The sequence below is a fragment of the Procambarus clarkii genome, chromosome 8, assembly GCF_040958095.1.
Source record: "Procambarus clarkii isolate CNS0578487 chromosome 8, FALCON_Pclarkii_2.0, whole genome shotgun sequence".
Taxonomy (NCBI): Eukaryota; Metazoa; Arthropoda; class Malacostraca; order Decapoda; family Cambaridae; genus Procambarus; species Procambarus clarkii.
The window spans coordinates 45686902-45704500 of NC_091157.1; positions in this window are offsets into that span (position 1 = coordinate 45686902).

Genomic DNA, 17599 nt, shown 5'->3' on the forward strand with positions numbered 1-17599 from the left:
ATATATATATATATATATATATATATATATATATATATATATATATATATATATATATATATATATATATATATATATATATATATATATATATATAATATATATATAACACCATTTACCTCACAGTGTAGGTCGTCTATGACTCCCGACACCATTGTTTATCGTTATATCTGCTTTAAAAATATGAATTGAGGTATATCCTCTACTCTTGTTCCCATTCCAGTCCGTTCCTTTCTTGTTTACTACTGTCCTTACACTGAATAAACATTCCCTCGAAACCCTATGCCTATTCTGCACGTGTCCATGTATTTGCTCTTGGTACTTTACTGCTTCTACTAAACTTCTCAATTGTAGCTTTAATTCCTGAGTATTTTATGTGTCTGGATCATGTCCCCCTTATAATTAGACTTTCTTCTAATGTCGTTAAATTCAGTTCTATTAGTCTGTCCCCCAACTCAGTCCCTTCGATCCCGAGACCAGTCTTGGAGTAGACCTTGACCAGTCTTGGAGTAGACCTTGACCAGTCTTGGAGTAGACCTTGACCAGTCTTGGAGTAGACCTTGACCAGTCTTGGAGTAGACCTTGACCAGTCTTGGAGTAGACCTTGACCAGTCTTGGAGTAGACCTTGACCAGTCTTGGAGTAGACCTTGACCAGTCTTGGAGTAGACCTTGACCAGTCTTGGAGATTCTGGTTGTAATCTCTCAATCTTCGCTTTTTGCTGTTTGAGGAGAGGTTCCAACGCTGTCTTCCCAGCACTGGAGGACACGTGTAGTACATAAGAGCTTTGAAACAGCCTTACCCAGAGTCCTGAAGCAGAAGACGAGTCCCAATAACATGGCTGAAGATATGATGACCATTCTTGATAGTTGACATGATGACCATTCCTGATGGTTGACATGATATGATGACCATGCCTGACGTCTCCACCAACACCACCAGCAACACCTCCACCACACCACAGGCAACAACACCACACCACCAACACGACCACAATCACCACCACACCACCACCACACCACAGGCAACCACACCACACCACCAACACCACCACAATCACCACCACACCACCACCACACCACAGGCAACAACACCACACCACCAACACCACCACCACACCACCACAATCACCACCACCACCATCGTCCCCGCCCACACAAACAACTAGGGGTGTCAGATTACACATATCGGTGCACAAAGGGAAAACACGAACCAAACTCTAGCCTAATTCGCTTTTATATCATTGAAAACTACCGGTGTAAAACTTGATTATTGTTTACAAAAAAATTGTTAAACGAATCAGCAATGAAAGTTCAGAATCAGTTTTTAGCTAAAAGAGGAAGACCTTCCAGCTTCAAAGACCATCACCTCACGCCTAAGACTAATCCGGCAAAAACAGTCTTGACGTAAAAGGATTATTGTATACTTCCTTATCTGAGTAGATAACGGATTACGTGGGGATAATACAGGAAAATGGAGAGACAGAAGTTGAAAGAGAATATAAGATAACTTATGTAACTCTGACAGAGGTGTTCAGGAAAAGTTTAAGTGGTTCAAAATGATATGCTACTGTAGGTAAATCCTAGCTTACTGTAGGTAAAGCTGGCAGGCATATACATTATATATATATATATAGTTAATCTATCTGGTTATATATAGTTAATCTGGAGGTTAATCACCTTATCTTCCTTTTCCCTCTATAGTGAGGCAAGTGCCAGCCCTTGAAACCCTCGAAGTAAACTACTACCCAATTCCCTTTTAAAGTAATAGGCACATGGCCCTCATTCAGTCTATATAGCGAGTGGGAGCCTCCACTCCCTCTACCTTCCCTACGTGTTATGATGGAGACCCGGATGCTGATATGACAGAGCAGAATATGTGATATGTGTTTTGGCGTGTGCCACCACGCCTACGGAAGTGCACGCCCAGGAGATGAGTGAGGTGTCTTTGTGAGGGGAAACGCACGCACACACACACACACACACACACACCACACACACACACACACACACACACACACACACACACACACTGTGCAGTGATGTGGTGGACGCAGACTACATACACAAAGGTAGAAACTATGAAAGATTTCGAGGCTTAAGCCAGGCTCGTCTCAGAATTACGAGGGATTAAGTTTGAAGAGAGGGGGTAAGAGAGGACATGACACAGACGTATACAATACTTAATAGAATTGACAGACAGGAAAAACAAATGGGAATGACAAACAGAAAAATTATGCTCACAATGAATGCCAGTATAACACGAGGGCATGGATGAAAGCGTGAGAAACGAGATGTTAGCATATTACGGGCTCACCATAGCCCGTGCTGCTTGGAACTTTTTGTTCCAAGTAGCGAATCTTAAACAACAATAGAATATTATATTTAATTTTTCGGACGTAATTTTCCTGCCTCGTGGAGGAAAAATTCTCCAAGAATATTTGTGGGCTGTGGTAGTTCCCTCATTCACTGGATAATTGCTTCTGCCTCCGAATGAAATTACTTTCCATCGAAAAAATACCATTCTTCGTACCGAGGCCCCATTCCCACCACCCATTGTTTACCCAGACGTGGAGTATTCTCATTACGAAGGTCGAATTAGATCTTGCACTGCATGATCATGTCCCCCCAGCATCCCTTCCCACTCCACCTGACCTTAATGATTGAGCTTCAACGCTAAAAAACAAGCCAAATGCTCCTACATTCAAACCCAACCAAATACCCTCAGAAATACCCCAGATTTAATATCAACTACCTTGAGGTTACCTTCAGATGCTTCCGGGGCTTAGCGTCCCCGCGGCCCGGTAGTCGACCAGGCCTCCTGGTTGCTGGACTGATCAACCAGGCTGTTGGACGCGGCTGCTCGCAGCCTGACGTATGAGTCACAGCCTGGTTGATCAGGTATCCTTTGGAGGTGCTTATCCAGTTCTCGCTTGAACACTGTGAGGGGATTGCTATTATGCCCCTTATGTGTAGTGGAAGCGTGTTGAACAGTCTCGGGCCTCTGATGTTGATAGAACTACAACGAATTTAAACTCAATAACCTCAAAATTATAGTCCAACAACATGGAATTCAACCCCCATGTGAGTTATTAAACCTCACAACCACCCCAGGGTTGTGAGGGGCGCATGAGGACCAGTGGCGCATTACCATGCGAACAACTTGGCGCACGCGCAGAGACCAGCGCATGCCGCATGGCCTCCACTCTGCGCCTCCCGTGTACCAGTAGGCGCCGCAATCTGCGTCACCTTCGACATTGTGACGGGCTTGAGACGTCACAACTCCTTTACATCATACGTCAAACACAAAATTATAAATCTTATTTACGTCAGGTTTAGTTGGATTACATTACGTTGTTGACCAGACCACACACTAGAAGGTGAAGGGACGACGACGTTTCGTCCTCACAATCGACTTGAGAATGGTCCAGGACGGACCGAAACGTCGTCGTCCCTTCACCTTCTAGTGTGTGGTCTGGTCAACATTCTTCAGCCCCGTTATTGTGACTCCTCGTCTACATTACATTACGTTAATATAATAATAATAATAAAATAATAAAATAAAATAAAAGAAACTCCTGGGTACCTATTTACTGCTAGGTGAATAGGGTTATTAGAAAGCTATTTCTGCCCCGCCCGGGAATCGAACCCCCGGAATTCTGGCTTGTGAATCGTGAACTAACCTAACTGTAATGCCGCAACGCGTTTCTCAGGTCATAGACCCTACTCCACGTATGAACTAACCGGGAAGATGCACCACCCAGCATAGGTGACCTTTCCTTGTCTACAGACTTGAAAAAGTGGTCCACGGAATTCATCTATAACTCGAGATTAATACGACTTGGGTTTTGACCGGAGCGTTTCTCTCACTTTAAAGATATAATGGTCTCTTATGATCTATTTAGAGCTAGTTAACTGTTGTGGTAGTGCTGTAGGAGGAGATCAACCAATGGGAAGGGTTCAATGCTCGCTGGAGAACCCTGAACACAGCCTGGAGCTGCAGTCACCAGGAAATGTTTGAAACTTTCATTCTTAGTTCTAATTGGCACGTTGGGTCAAAGTGGAGTGACCTCACGACCACTTGATCATCTCACTTGATTGTCTCTGCCTTCAGCCCTTCTCCCATGCCAAGATAAGTGAATAGTTTATCCGTGTTAATATTCGGTTACACAGTTACTTTTGTTCCAACTCCGTTTGATTTGTTCATATTCGGAGTGTGACAATGAGGTGTTATCATCCAGCGGCTCCCAACGCTCGCAAGTAGCTCCTCCCTTTTACCCTGTCGTAGCTTAGCCGATTAAGGCAGTGTCTGGGAAGCTCCCGGACGCAGGTTCGAATCCTCGTCACGGCCCTTGTGGATTTGTTCCTCCCTAGGCTTCTGCCTGTTGCTCATGTACCAAAAACAATCTCTATCAATTTGTCAGCAACTCTATCATTTCTTGTAATGATGTCAGTTAAGTTTGATGCTACAGGTGTAGCGGCTGGAGGAGACAGGTGTAGTGATTTTTTAATTACGTCCATCTGTTGCTGGCTTCTTTGGTCACTCTAGGAGCTGTGGTTAAGGTGTGGTTTAGGTGTTATTGTGGTGATGCACCTGTGGTGGTTATGATGGGGTGGGAGCTGTGATGGGGAGGGTGTTGTGATGGGGAGGGTGTTGTGATGGGGAGGGTGGTTGTGATGGGGAGGGTGGTTGTGATGGGGAGGGGAGGGTGATGGAGTGGGAGCTGTGATGGGGAGGGTGTTGTGATGGGGAGGGTGTTGTGATGGGGAGGGTGGTTGTGATGGGGAGGGGAGGGTGATGGAGTGGGAGCTGTGATGGGGAGGGTGTTGTGATGGAGAGGGGAGGGATGGTAATGGTACCTTCCTTCCCTATAATCTCTGCTATATAAGTCTATGTTTTATGCTCCTCCTACAAGCTTTGTTATAACCTGTTGTGTTATACTTTATTCCGACTATCACATTCTTTGTCGAGGTTGGCCTTAAAGTTGTGAGTAGAGGTGGCTTCCACAACCTCCTCCTTCATGGCGTACCACTTATGGACCACTCATATAGAGTACCAGAACTTCCTTACATTTCTTCGACTCATTCGTGTTTCCAGCTTCCACTCCTGTGCTCTAGTCCTGCTTTCTCCAACTTTATACAGGCTGCCCTTGTCCCCCGTGGCAATTCCCCTTAGTATCTTGCATGTTGAGAACATGTCCCCCCGCTCTCTCTTCTCTCCTGAAGGGTTGTTGGGTCTAGCTCCCTTAACCTACCCACATAGTTCAGCTCCTTTAGCTGTGGCGGCAATCTTGTTACAAACCCTTACAAGTTCTTTAATTTTGGTTTTTATGTATTACACAGTACGGATTCCCGGCCGGTGCTGCATATTCCAGTATTGGTCTAATGAAGGTTGTGAACATTGGCTTGAAGAGCCATGATTTGGGTCTCTAAAGGGCGTTTTATTTTTTAGCAGCGTACCATAGTGTTGTTGTGGTGGTACTTTACGTGGGTGTTGTGGTACTTTACGTGGGTGTTGTGGTACTTTACGTGGGTGTTGTGGTACTTTACGTGGGTGTTGTGGTACTTTACGTGGGTGTTGTGGGGTAGGAAATGTTTGTGTTTATAGGTGATAGTACTCTATACTCACCTAGTTGTGTTTGCGGGGGTTGAGCTCTGGCTCTTTGGTCCCGCCTCTCAACTGTCAATCAACTGGTGTACAGATTCCTGAGCCTATTGGGTTCTATCATATCTACATTTGAAACTGTGTATGGAGTCTGCCTCCACCACATATATATATGTGTGAGAGAGAGAGAGAAAGAGAGAGAGAGAGAGAGAGAGAGAGAGAGAGAGAGAGAGAGAGAGAGAGAGAGAGAGAGAGAGAGAGAGAGAGAGAGAGAGAGAGAGAGAAAATGCGAGTGAGTATAAATGGAGACTTGCACTGTATTAATTACGTGTGTCAGTATAGTAGGGTATGATGAACGTGTAGTGAAGGTGGCAAGCAGCATCCTTCAACATGACCAGATCATGGAAGATCATCATCCATCTCCGATTAGCGCATCAAGGAGTCACACAAGTGGGAAGATTGTAGTGGGGCGAATTATATACAGAATTATACGAGCATGCATGCTCGTATAATTCATGCGTTCTTTAATATATACAACTTTGTAGTACTTTGTAGTGCAGTTTGTTTGTAGTACAAGTAAAACGCTTCTCTTGCAAACAACGAAAGAAGCCACAACGTTTCCTTACGTCAATATGCTTGTACGTTCTAATAACGTATATTATGTCCTTACGTTGTGCGTTTGCTGGTCCGTTACTCCTCACTAACGCTCCGGCCAAGAGAGACGCCGACCAATCCGCAGTCGTCAGCTTGAAACATGCAATTAAGCAGTTTACAGTTATGGTATGAACCACTTGCGGTCATGATGTGTGATGAGACTTCTCCGCTAACGAGCCTGGGTAATCACCAGAGAGAACAGCCCCGCTCCTGTGCCAGGAAGGTCCACTACGGGCTCACCATAGCCCGTGCTACTTGGAACTTTTGTTCTGAGTAGCTGAATCTAAACCAACAAACAACAACAGGAAAGAGAGAGAGAGAGAGAGAGAGAGAGAGAGGAGAGAGAGAGAGAGAGAGAGAGAGAGAGAGGAGAGAGAGAGAGAGAGAGAGAGAGAGAGAGAGAGAGGAGAGAGGAAGAGAGAGAGAGAGAGAGAGAGAGAGAGGAGAGAGAGAGAGAGAGAGAGAGGAGAGAGAGAGAGAGAGAGAGGAGAGAGAGAAGAGAGAGAGAGAGAGAGAGAGAGAGAGAGAGAGAGGAGAGAGAGAGAGAGAGAGAGAGAGAGAGAGAGAGAGAGAGAGAGAGAGAGAGAGAGAGAGACAGACAGACAGAGACAAACAGAGACAGACAGAGAGAGAGAGAGAGAGAGACAGAGAGAGAGAGAGAGAGAGAGAGAGAGAGAGAGAGAGAGAGAGAGAGAGAGAGAGAGACAGACAGACAGAGACACTGTTCGCACTGTTCATGGTATCTAATCACACATTCCGAACAGTTCACAGGACAGTGCCGTCTAATTATAGACAGATTTCCAACCCACATATTGTAATAGTTTTTTTAAAACTGTATAAGGAGGTAGCCTCTACAATTAGTCCTTCTAGATCGTTTCACTTTCTGACGAACTGTCTCCTCCATCGACAAGGTTCGTTGTTCTTGCTGATCTGTTCTTCCGTTATAGCAGAGTGGTCGCCGGCGTCTCTTGGTATTTGGTAGTCTGTTCAGAGCCGCGTGGTGATGAGAGATGACCTTGAAGGAGTGCCTCTGAACCTACTTACTTGCCTCCTTGATATATTGCATCAGAAGTATTCCCTATGGTGTTAAATAATTTAGTGTGTGTGTGTGTGTGTGTGGTGTGTGTGTGTTGGGTGTGTGTGTGTGTGTGTGTGTGTGTGTGTGTGTGTGTGTGTGTACTCAAATATTTGTGCCAGCAGGATCAAGCATTGACTCTTGGATTCCAAGATCCAAGTGTATGGATCACAGTTAAAACACACTAAAAACACACACACACACATACAAATGTGTGTGTGTGTGTGTGTGTGTGTGTGTGTGTGTGTGTGTGTGTGTGTGTGAGCTTTATATACTGAATATGACCGAAAGGGTTTGATCAATGATTCTAAAACGATTTTCCTTCACTTTGGCAAGAATTTAAAACATTTACTCGCCAAAATTAATTTTACAATTTTGCCCGAGACTAAACAGCGTGTTTCGTTGAAACTCGTCATCATCATCTTCGGAGGCAAAGGGAAAGTTAATACATCTTGTTATAACATCTTTATGACGTATTAGAACGTTGTTACAACTTGTTATATTGTTACGACTGGTTAGATGTTATAACTGGTTCGAACGTTGTAGTAACGTTGTAGTTTCGTTGTGTGTGTGTGGGGGGGGGGGGGGAAGGATCCTTCCCGTGTTTCGTTGACTCGAGTCATGACTCGAGTCATTTCAGGAACTTTGTGATGTAAACGGCGAGAAGTAATGCCAGACTGATCCAATATGTTACAGAGACTCATAGCTCAGACTCTTTCATATTGTCTTAATACCTCCCTGTCCTCACTATACCCCTCACTATACCCCTCACACACCCAACTACTTGGACCGGCTCGTACAAGCAGCAGTCACGCTTTATTCCAGATTGGCGTTCGATCCCCGACAATCCAAGTTGTTTGGCACCGTTCCTTGGCACCTTGGAGATATATTCCTCCAAGGAGTGCCGGACCAACCGGGCTGTGGTGGGTATGTGGGCCTGCGGGCCGCTCCAAGCAACAGCCTGGTGGACCAAACTCTCACAAGTCAAGCCTGGCCTCGGGCCGGGCTTGAGGGAGTAGAAGAACTCCCAGAACCCCATCAACCAGGTATCATCCCATCTCAACTTGTCCTCACATCACCCCCCCCCCCCAAAGTGCTCTATAGCAGTACTGACGCGCCGCTCTTTCCTACCACATATCCCTGACTAGGAACATTGTTATAAACAATAGTTCAAGCCGTCAGCAGCACTCGTAAAACAAAGAGTCCCACCGGACTCTCATAACTCACAACATAAATACTCACCATTCTTCAGAAGCTCGAGAGTCGTTTAAGATGTCGTGTTAACACCGGGTAATACCTGCTCTTTACTGCACAGTAAAACGGTAAATGTCTGACGACGGTGACTACCACGGGTGTGGCCACGGTGATGGGTGATCACAGTTAAACATCTGGAGGTTCAGGTGGGCTATATAACCGAGCTTGACACAGGTGCTGCTGCTGCTGCTTTACGGGCTCACCATAGCCCGTGCTACATGGACACTTCGTTCTGAGTAGCTAAATCTGAAATAACAACACATCAGGTGCTGCTGCTGCCGCTGCTGCTGATGTTGTTGCTACGGTTTTTTGGCTGCTGCTGTGTCTGCTGCTGTTGCTGCTGTTGTGTTTGCTGCTGTGTCTGCTGCTGCTGTTGTGTTTGCTGCTGCTGCTGCTGTGTCTGCTGCTGCTGCTGTGTCTGCTGCTGCTGCTGTGTCTGCTGCTGCTGCTGCTGTGTCTGCTGCTGCTGCTGTGTCTGCTGCTGCTGCTGCTGTGTCTGCTGCTGTGTCTGCTGCTGCTGCTGCTGTGTCTGCTGCTGCTGCTGCCGCTGGAGTTGCAGCTTCTTGTCCGCAGCAGTCTGACGAGCCGGTTTCAGCCAAGGGGAACAAATGACTTCCCTTGATTAGCCAGCCACAGGGAGACCATTCTACGAGTGTTGGTCTAATGGTCCTTGTGTCGTCTCATGGTTAAATGGTTACTTAAATTACTGGATTGCTGTAGGGTGGCACGTAGCCTGGTGGATAGCGCGCAGGACTCGTGATTCTGTGGCGCGGGTTCGATTCCCGCACGAGGCAGAAAGAAATGGGCAAAGTTTCTTTCACCCTGAATGTCCCTGTTGCCTAGCAGTAAATAGGTACCTGGGTGTTAGTCAGCTGTCACGGGCTGCTTCCTGGGGGTGGAGGCCTGGTCGAGGACCGGGCCGCGGGGACACTAAAAAGCCCCGAAATCATCTCAAGATAACCTCAAGATAGGTAATTACTGTTAGTTAATGGTAGAAGGAAAATAAGCCAAATTCACGATAGAAGAAAAATAAAGCTTTTAGCCGAGTCTTTAATAGTTTCAATAATAGGTTCTGGAAATTGAAAAAAAAAACGCGGATGTCATTATTGGAAGCGAGAGAAGTGTTCTATTTTTTCAAGTGCAGTTCCATGCAATTACTTCATTTGATGTCATTTCGAAGCGGCGCTTGTCGGTGATATCAATTCCCCGAACACTGATCACTGGAGGGGTAATGAGGCTGTTATCATCCAATTATCTGTAGTCATCTTGGAATGAGCTGGTAACACCACCACCACCATTACAACAACCATCCCTACCACCACTATTACCACCATTATTACCACTACTATTACTATCAATACTGATACTACAGCCATTGTTCCCACCACCAGAGTACAGTAATGTCAACTATCATACGAGGAAAGCAATTATAAGAAACAATAAGTTAAAAAATAGATCAATGAGTAGACATTATTCCAACACTAACATCAGCGGCACATGTAAAGAGGATAACATCAGCGGCACATGTAAAGAGGATAACATCAGCGGCACATGTGAAGAGGATAACATCAGCGGCACATGTAAAGAGGATAACATCAGCGGCACATGTAAAGAGGATAACATCAGCGGCACATGTAAAGAGGATAACATCAGCGGCACATGTAAAGAGGATAACATCAGCGGCACATGTAAAGAGGATAACATCAGCGGCACATGTGAAGAGGATAACATCAGCGGCACATGTAAAGAGGATAACATCAGCGGCACATGTAAAGAGGATAACATCAGCGGCACATGTAAAGAGGATAACATCAGCGGCACATGTAAAGAGGATAACATCAGCGGCACACGTAAAGAGGATAACATCAGCGGCACACGTAAAGATGATAACATCAGCGGCACACGTAAAGAGGATAACATCAGCGGCACATGTAAAGAGGATAACATCAGCGGCACATGTGAAGAGGATAACATCAGCGGCACACGTAAAGAGGATAACATCAGCGGCACATGTAAAGAGGATAACATCAGCGGCACATGTGAAGAGGATAACATCAGCGGAACATGTAAAGAGGATAACATCAGCGGCACATGTAAAGAGGATAACATCAGCGGCACATGTAAAGAGGATAACATCAGCGGCACATGTGAAGAGGATAACATCAGCGGCACACGTAAAGAGGATAACATCAGCGGCACATGTAAAGAGGATAACATCAGCGGCACATGTAAAGAGGATAACATCAGCGGCACATGTAAAGAGGATAACATCAGCGGCACATGTGAAGAGGATAACATCAGCGGCACACGTAAAGAGGATAACATCAGCGGCACACGTAAAGAGGATAACATCAGCGGCACATGTAAAGAGGATAACATCAGCGGCACATGTGAAGAGGATAACATCAGCGGAACATGTAAAGAGGATAACATCAGCGGCACATGTAAAGAGGATAACATCAGCGGCACATGTAAAGAGGATAACATCAGCGGCACATGTGAAGAGGATAACATCAGCGGCACATGTGAAGAGGATAACATCAGCGGCACACGTAAAGAGGATAACATCAGCGGCACACGTAAAGAGGATAACATCAGCGGCACATGTAAAGAGGATAACATCAGCGGCACATGTGAAGAGGATAACATCAGCGGCACACGTAAAGAGGATAACATCAGCGGCACACGTAAAGAGGATAACATCAGCGGCACATGTAAAGAGGATAACATCAGCGGCACATGTGAAGAGGATAACATCAGCGGCACATGTAAAGAGGATAACATCAGCGGCACATGTGAAGAGGATAACATCAGCGGCACATGTGAAGAGGATAACATCAGCGGCACATGTAAAGAGGATAACATCAGCGGCACACGTAAAGAGGATAACATAAGCGGCACATGTAAAGAGGATAACATCAGCGGCACATGTAAAGAGGATAACATCAGCGGCACATGTAAAGAGGATAACATCAGCGGCACATGTGAAGTCAGCAAACATCTTATTCAGGAATGTAAACAAGGAAATTTTCAAGGGCCATACACACTGCCTATGTGAGACCTTCATTTGATCCCTCAGCATAGAACCCACATCTTCTTGAAACAAACTTGGAGAAAGTTCAAAGGTTTGCAATTAGATTAGCACCCGATTTGAGAGGCTTAAGCTATGAGAACAGATCGAGAGAGCTCTCGCACGGGCATAAAATGCCCGTACCACCTCTTGGGTGGCTTAATCTTCATCAATCAATCAATCGAGAGACCTCTCTTTCACAACCTTAGAGAGAGAGAAGAAACAGAGCACATGATAACGACATACAAGATCTTGAGCAGAACGAAGTGGACAAAGGAAGTCTATTTAATACACAAAGAGGTAGGACAAGGGGACATCAGTGGAAACTGGAGACGCAAAGGAATCTAAATAGAGAGAGGAAGTTGGCGTTCCCTGTACGACGGGTTGGGAAGTGGAATGCATTCAAGGAAGAGGTTGTTGAAGCCAATTCCATCCACAACTTTTAAGAACAAGTGTGATCAGAATATTAATGTTGAGGAGGTCAACACTGCAGGTACGAACGTCCAGGAGGCGGGGTATTAAGAGGCAACTCTGACTCCTCTCGTAGTCACTGATTGGTATAAGCACTGATAGGTAAGCACCACCACATTCCCCAACCAACGTCAAACAATCAATCACCCCCACAATCATTACCCCCACCAATACCACCTCCCACAACCATCCCTACCTCCCACAATCACCACCCCTCCACACCACCAGCACTACCATCGACCTCCAAAAAGTCCACTACCCATCCTGTCAACCAGAATAAAACCCTCGACCCACTCCCAACAGCAACAACAGCAGCAGCAAGCAGCAACAGCAGCAGCAGCAGCAACAGCAGCAACAGCAGGCAGCAGCAGCAGCAACAGCAGCAACAGCAGCAGCAGCAGCAGCAGCAGCAACAGCAGCAGCAGCAGCAGCAACAGCAGCAGCAGCAGCAACAGCAGCAGCAGCAGCAGCAGCAGCAGCAACAGCAGCAACAGCAGCAGCAGCAGCAGCAACAGCAGCAGCAGCAGCAACAGCAGCACAGCAGCAGCAGCAGCAGCAGCAACAGCAGCAGCAGCAACAGGAACAGCAACAGCAGCAGCAGCAGCAACAGCAGCAGCAGCAACAGCAGCAGCAGCAGCAGCAGCAGCAACAGCAGCAGCAACAGGAACAGCAACAGCAGCAGCAGCAGCAGCAGCAGCAGCAGCAGCAGCAACAGCAGCAGCAACAGGAACAGCAACAGCAACAGCAGCAGCAGCAGCAGCAGCAGCAGCAGTAGCAACAGTGTACAACCTGCATTTAATCCCATCACCAAGTGTTCCATTTCCCGGGCCTGAAAGGAGAGATTTCCTCTGCAAAATCCTCCCCAACAACTCAGTAATAGTGTATTCTTGCTGAAGCCCAGAGGCACTGGAGTTCCCAGGAGAGCCAAATTGAGTGTCTGGCCGAGCGTGTGAATCGTCCACACACAAAGCATTATAAATGATAAAGAAACAAAACACGTGATTGTAATTAAAACAAAACGTATCCGATTGATTTTGAGGGATTTAATCAATTCATGTGAGACTTGTGAGACTAATTGAACACGCGATAAACTTTTTTTTAAGCACTTTTAGTAATGGTTAAAAGTTAGGAGGTATTTATATGATTTTATTGATTAGTGCATTACTGATTAGCGTAAGCCTACCACGCAGCAAAGTGGTGATAGCCTATCCCTCCAGTCCTATCCTAAAGTCCTATCTCATCTCCAGCCTTCATCTCATTACCTCCTATCCTTTTTCTTTCCCACATTGGTGCACTCAATCGTCCCCCATCCACCATCCTCATCTCATTTCCAATAACAATATACTCATTTTATTACACTTTGGGGAGGCCTCTCTCTCCAAATCAATGAGACCTCTCTCTCTTTCTCTCTCTCTCTCTCTCTCTCTCTCTCTCTCTCTCTCTCTCTCTCTCTCTCTCTCTCTCTCTCTCTCTCTCTCTCTCTCTCTCTCTCTCTTTCTCTCTCTTTCTCTCTTATTGGGAAGATCTCTCTCTCTCTCTCCCACACACAAGTACATGTTGTATGTGGACAACAGGTACATGTACTCAACATGTCGTCAAGTACATGTTAAGTATATATATATACCTGTCGCCAGGAGTACGTACATGTACTAATCACCGGGTGTACACGACCTAACCCAACCTAACCAAATCTAACCTAACATAATCTAACCCAGCCTAATTTAACCTAACCTAATCCTACCTAATCTAACCTTACCTACTCTAACCTTACCTACTCTAACCTAACCTATCTAGCCTAACCCAAACTTGACTATCTAGCCTAACCCAAACTTAACTATCTGTCCTAACCTAACTTACCCATACAAACCCAACCTAACCCCTAACCCAACCTAACCCAAACATGAAAACAGCTTCGACAACATATGCAGTTGCTTGCTCATGTCTCCATCTCCCAAAAATAGCCAAACACCTGCCAAAGCATTAAAACATTAATACCCATACAGAAAACGGTTAAAACCCACTAGCCAATAGTAATCTTGAACTATCCCGTGTCGCCCAATCAGATCGCAGATCCACGCTTAATAAAGGTACGGAAACTAAGTTTCAGGAATCGGGCATCGTGACAGGTTTGACGTCACCGTCTGAGCGCGAGTGGCTTCGCCTCATTACTCATCTGTGATGAGGGGCCCGTGCCATGTGATCAGGGAGAGGGGAGAGAGTGAGGGAGAGGGGGAGAGAGTGAGGGAGAGGGGGAGAGAGTGAGGGAGAGGGGAGAGTGAGGGAGGGGGGGAGAGAGTGAGGGAGAGGGGAGAGTGAGGGAGAGGGGGAGAGAGTAAGGGAGAGGGGGGAGAGAGTGAGGGAGAGGGGGGAGAGAGTGAGGGAGAGGGGGGAGAGAGTGAGGGAGAGGAGAGAGCAGTAGTGAGGAATGAAGTAGCCTTGGTGAAGGGTGACAGTGAATCGAGGGACGAATATGGGGAGAGAGGGAGGAAGAGGGAGAGGAAGGGAGAGGGAGAGGAAGGGAGAGGGGAGGGGAAAGAGGGAGGAAAGAATAGGGGAAGTAAGGAAAAGGAAGAACAGCAGATATTTGAAAGTTATTCGTATAATTATATGTATATAATTGTACCACTGCATTTTGTTATAATTATTATATGTACTCTGAGAGACAGCAGACGAGCAAGAGCAGCAGCAGCCCTCCAGAACAGGTAAGCAGAGTAAGGAGGGCAAGCAGTCATCAGTCAGCAATATGATATTCATACATGGCGTGCCTAATGGTCTTGTTCCACACTGCCTTCCCTTTACCTTGCCTCCTTCCCTCTCTTGCCCATCTCCCTTCCGTTCACTTGGCCAATTAATTCCCTCATTATCGCCTCCTCTTCCCTCACCTCCTACCCTCACCTCCTACCCTCACCTCCTACCCTCACCTCCTACCCTCACCTCCTACCCTCTCGCTGCTCACGACCACCTACCCCCCAAAGGTAATGGATTATTTGTTTTTGTTTCAAGATTAAATGCATTATAAGCCTTCAATGCAAGCGGAAAGTTCGTCTGTCCTACGATGAATGAAATTCTGTCTCTGCCTGTCTGTCTGTCTGTCTGTCTGTCTGTCTGTCTGACTGGATCTTTCTGTCTGTTTCTGTCTTAAGCATCGACCCATAAACAGTCACTGGGTCAGCCACGACTCCTCTCACTTTCCACATTTCACTTCGACGGGAACCCATTTGCGTGCGTGCGTGTGCGTGTGCCTGTGCGTGTGTGTGTGTACTCATCTATTTGGTGAGCACACACACATATTCTGAGGGCCTCGCGGCTGAGTGGACAGCGCTCGGTAGTCGTAGTCCGAATGACCCAAGTTCGATTATGTGCGTCTGTGTGTACACACCTAAAAGGACTTGCATGGGGTTGCGCGTCAGCGCCTTGGACCCCGCCACCTGTCCTTCTATCGGTGGAGGATTGTAGATTGACATATGGGGCTCTGTCGAAGCTATCTCGAGGTTATCTTGAGGTTATCTTGAGATGATTTCGGGGCTTTAGTGTCCCCGCGGCCCGGTCCTCGACCAGGCCTCCACCCCCAGGAAGCAGCCCGTGACAGCTGACTAACTCCCAGGTACCTATTTACTGCTAGGTAACAGGGGCATTTAGGGTGAAAGAAACTTTGCCCATTTGTTTCTGCCTCGTGCGGGAATCGAACCCGCGCCACAGAATTACGAGTCCTGCGCGCTATCCACCAGGCTACGATGCCCCTACATTTAAAGCCCCATAAGAAGTCTGCCCGACTTATGAGACAGTTTCCTCACACGAAGCAGGTCAAACTTGTGACGCTTTTGTAAATGTTTCACCTGTTTCCAGATACCTGGGTCTCGTTCACCTGTGTGGTTCACCTGTGTGGTTCACCTGTGTGGTTCACCTGTGTGGTTCACCTGTGTGGTTCACCTGTGTGGTTCACCTGTGTGGTTCACCTGTGTGGTTCACCTGTGTTTGTCTCCTTACCATATGACTGGTTTTTAGTGAGCTCTCTCCTTGAGCTGTGTTTCTATAATACCTTCTCTCTCCTGAAAGAGGTATTTTTTTCCTAACTGAATAGATCAAAGAGACGAGGTAAGAGTAACATAAAGAGGGGGGATGGAGGAAAGGTAAACATACTCTGCAAGAGTACGAGAGCAAAACAGGAAGAGGAACTATTAAGGGATGTTTTTATAGAGAACTAAAAGGGATAAATTATAGCTAAAGAGAGAGAGAGAGAGAGAGAGAGAGAGAGAGAGAGAGAGAGAGAGAGAGAGAGAGAGAGAGAGAGAGAGAGAGAGAGAGAGAGAGAGAGAGAGAGAGAGAAGGGGAAAAAGAGGGAGAGAGTGGGGCCTGGAGAAAATGCAAAGGGCATCCTTCGGCTCACAACAAGAACATTCATAGACAATCTTGTCGTAAAATGCGAGAGGTTCAGAAGTGGACTTCATCCAGCGTGGGTTCAATAACTCCCGGAAAACCTGCATCAGGAAAACTTGGACCTAAAGTCTTCTGGTCTCTGGGTAAAGACCTCCAACCACACTCATCAAAGGACTCTCAAGCCCTCTACTAAACCGGGAAAATGGGGCTTTTGTAACCAGCAATCGGGAAAAAGCTGACCTCCAGAAGCAAAGTATTTTCCTGACAAGATCTCTGATCCTGAAATGACAACCTCCACACCTTCACCCAAGCACTGTGTCAAACATGGCTCAAGTCAGCGGGTCAAAGTTCACCATCTCCTCGAAGCTCTCGACACAGGTAAGGTTGTGAGGTGGGATAAGGTCAGCCCAAGACGGTTAAACAGCTGGGCGGACTTTATGTCGTTCCAGTACACAGAAAGAAGAGTCGTTAAGTTGTCGGTAATTACAGAACTGTCACTGCTTTCAATTGCTATCAAATTTCTAGAGACATTAAACTCTCAGCAAAATACATTATTTTGGCACTTGCTGCCTGTGCCATTCTCAAGAATACTTTATCATACAACTGTAATATCATTCATTCATTCATTCGAATGAATGAATATCGGCTGGAATGGTCTCAAGTCGAATGGACAATCGACTTGAGTCCAGCACTTGAGTCCAGCACCAGTCCAGCACCGACTTCGGTCCAGCACGGACCGAAACGTCGTCGTCCCTTCATATTCTAGTGTGTGGTCTGGTCATCGGCTGGAAGTTCGACAACTTATAAGCCTCACATATGCTACACATTCAAGTGTAGCATATCATAAGCTTTCAAAACATTGGTTAAAAGTAGTCCCCCTGTTGTGGTAGGAGGTACCTCAAGGAGCAGCAACGGTACACGGGGCATGAGGCGTGGGGTCCCTTCCTGTAAGGTCACACACACACACACACACACACACACACACACACACACACACACACACACACACACACACACACACACACATACACACACACACACACACCTTCAAGGGCATCAAATGCCATGCTGTAGACATATTTACGGAGGGGAACG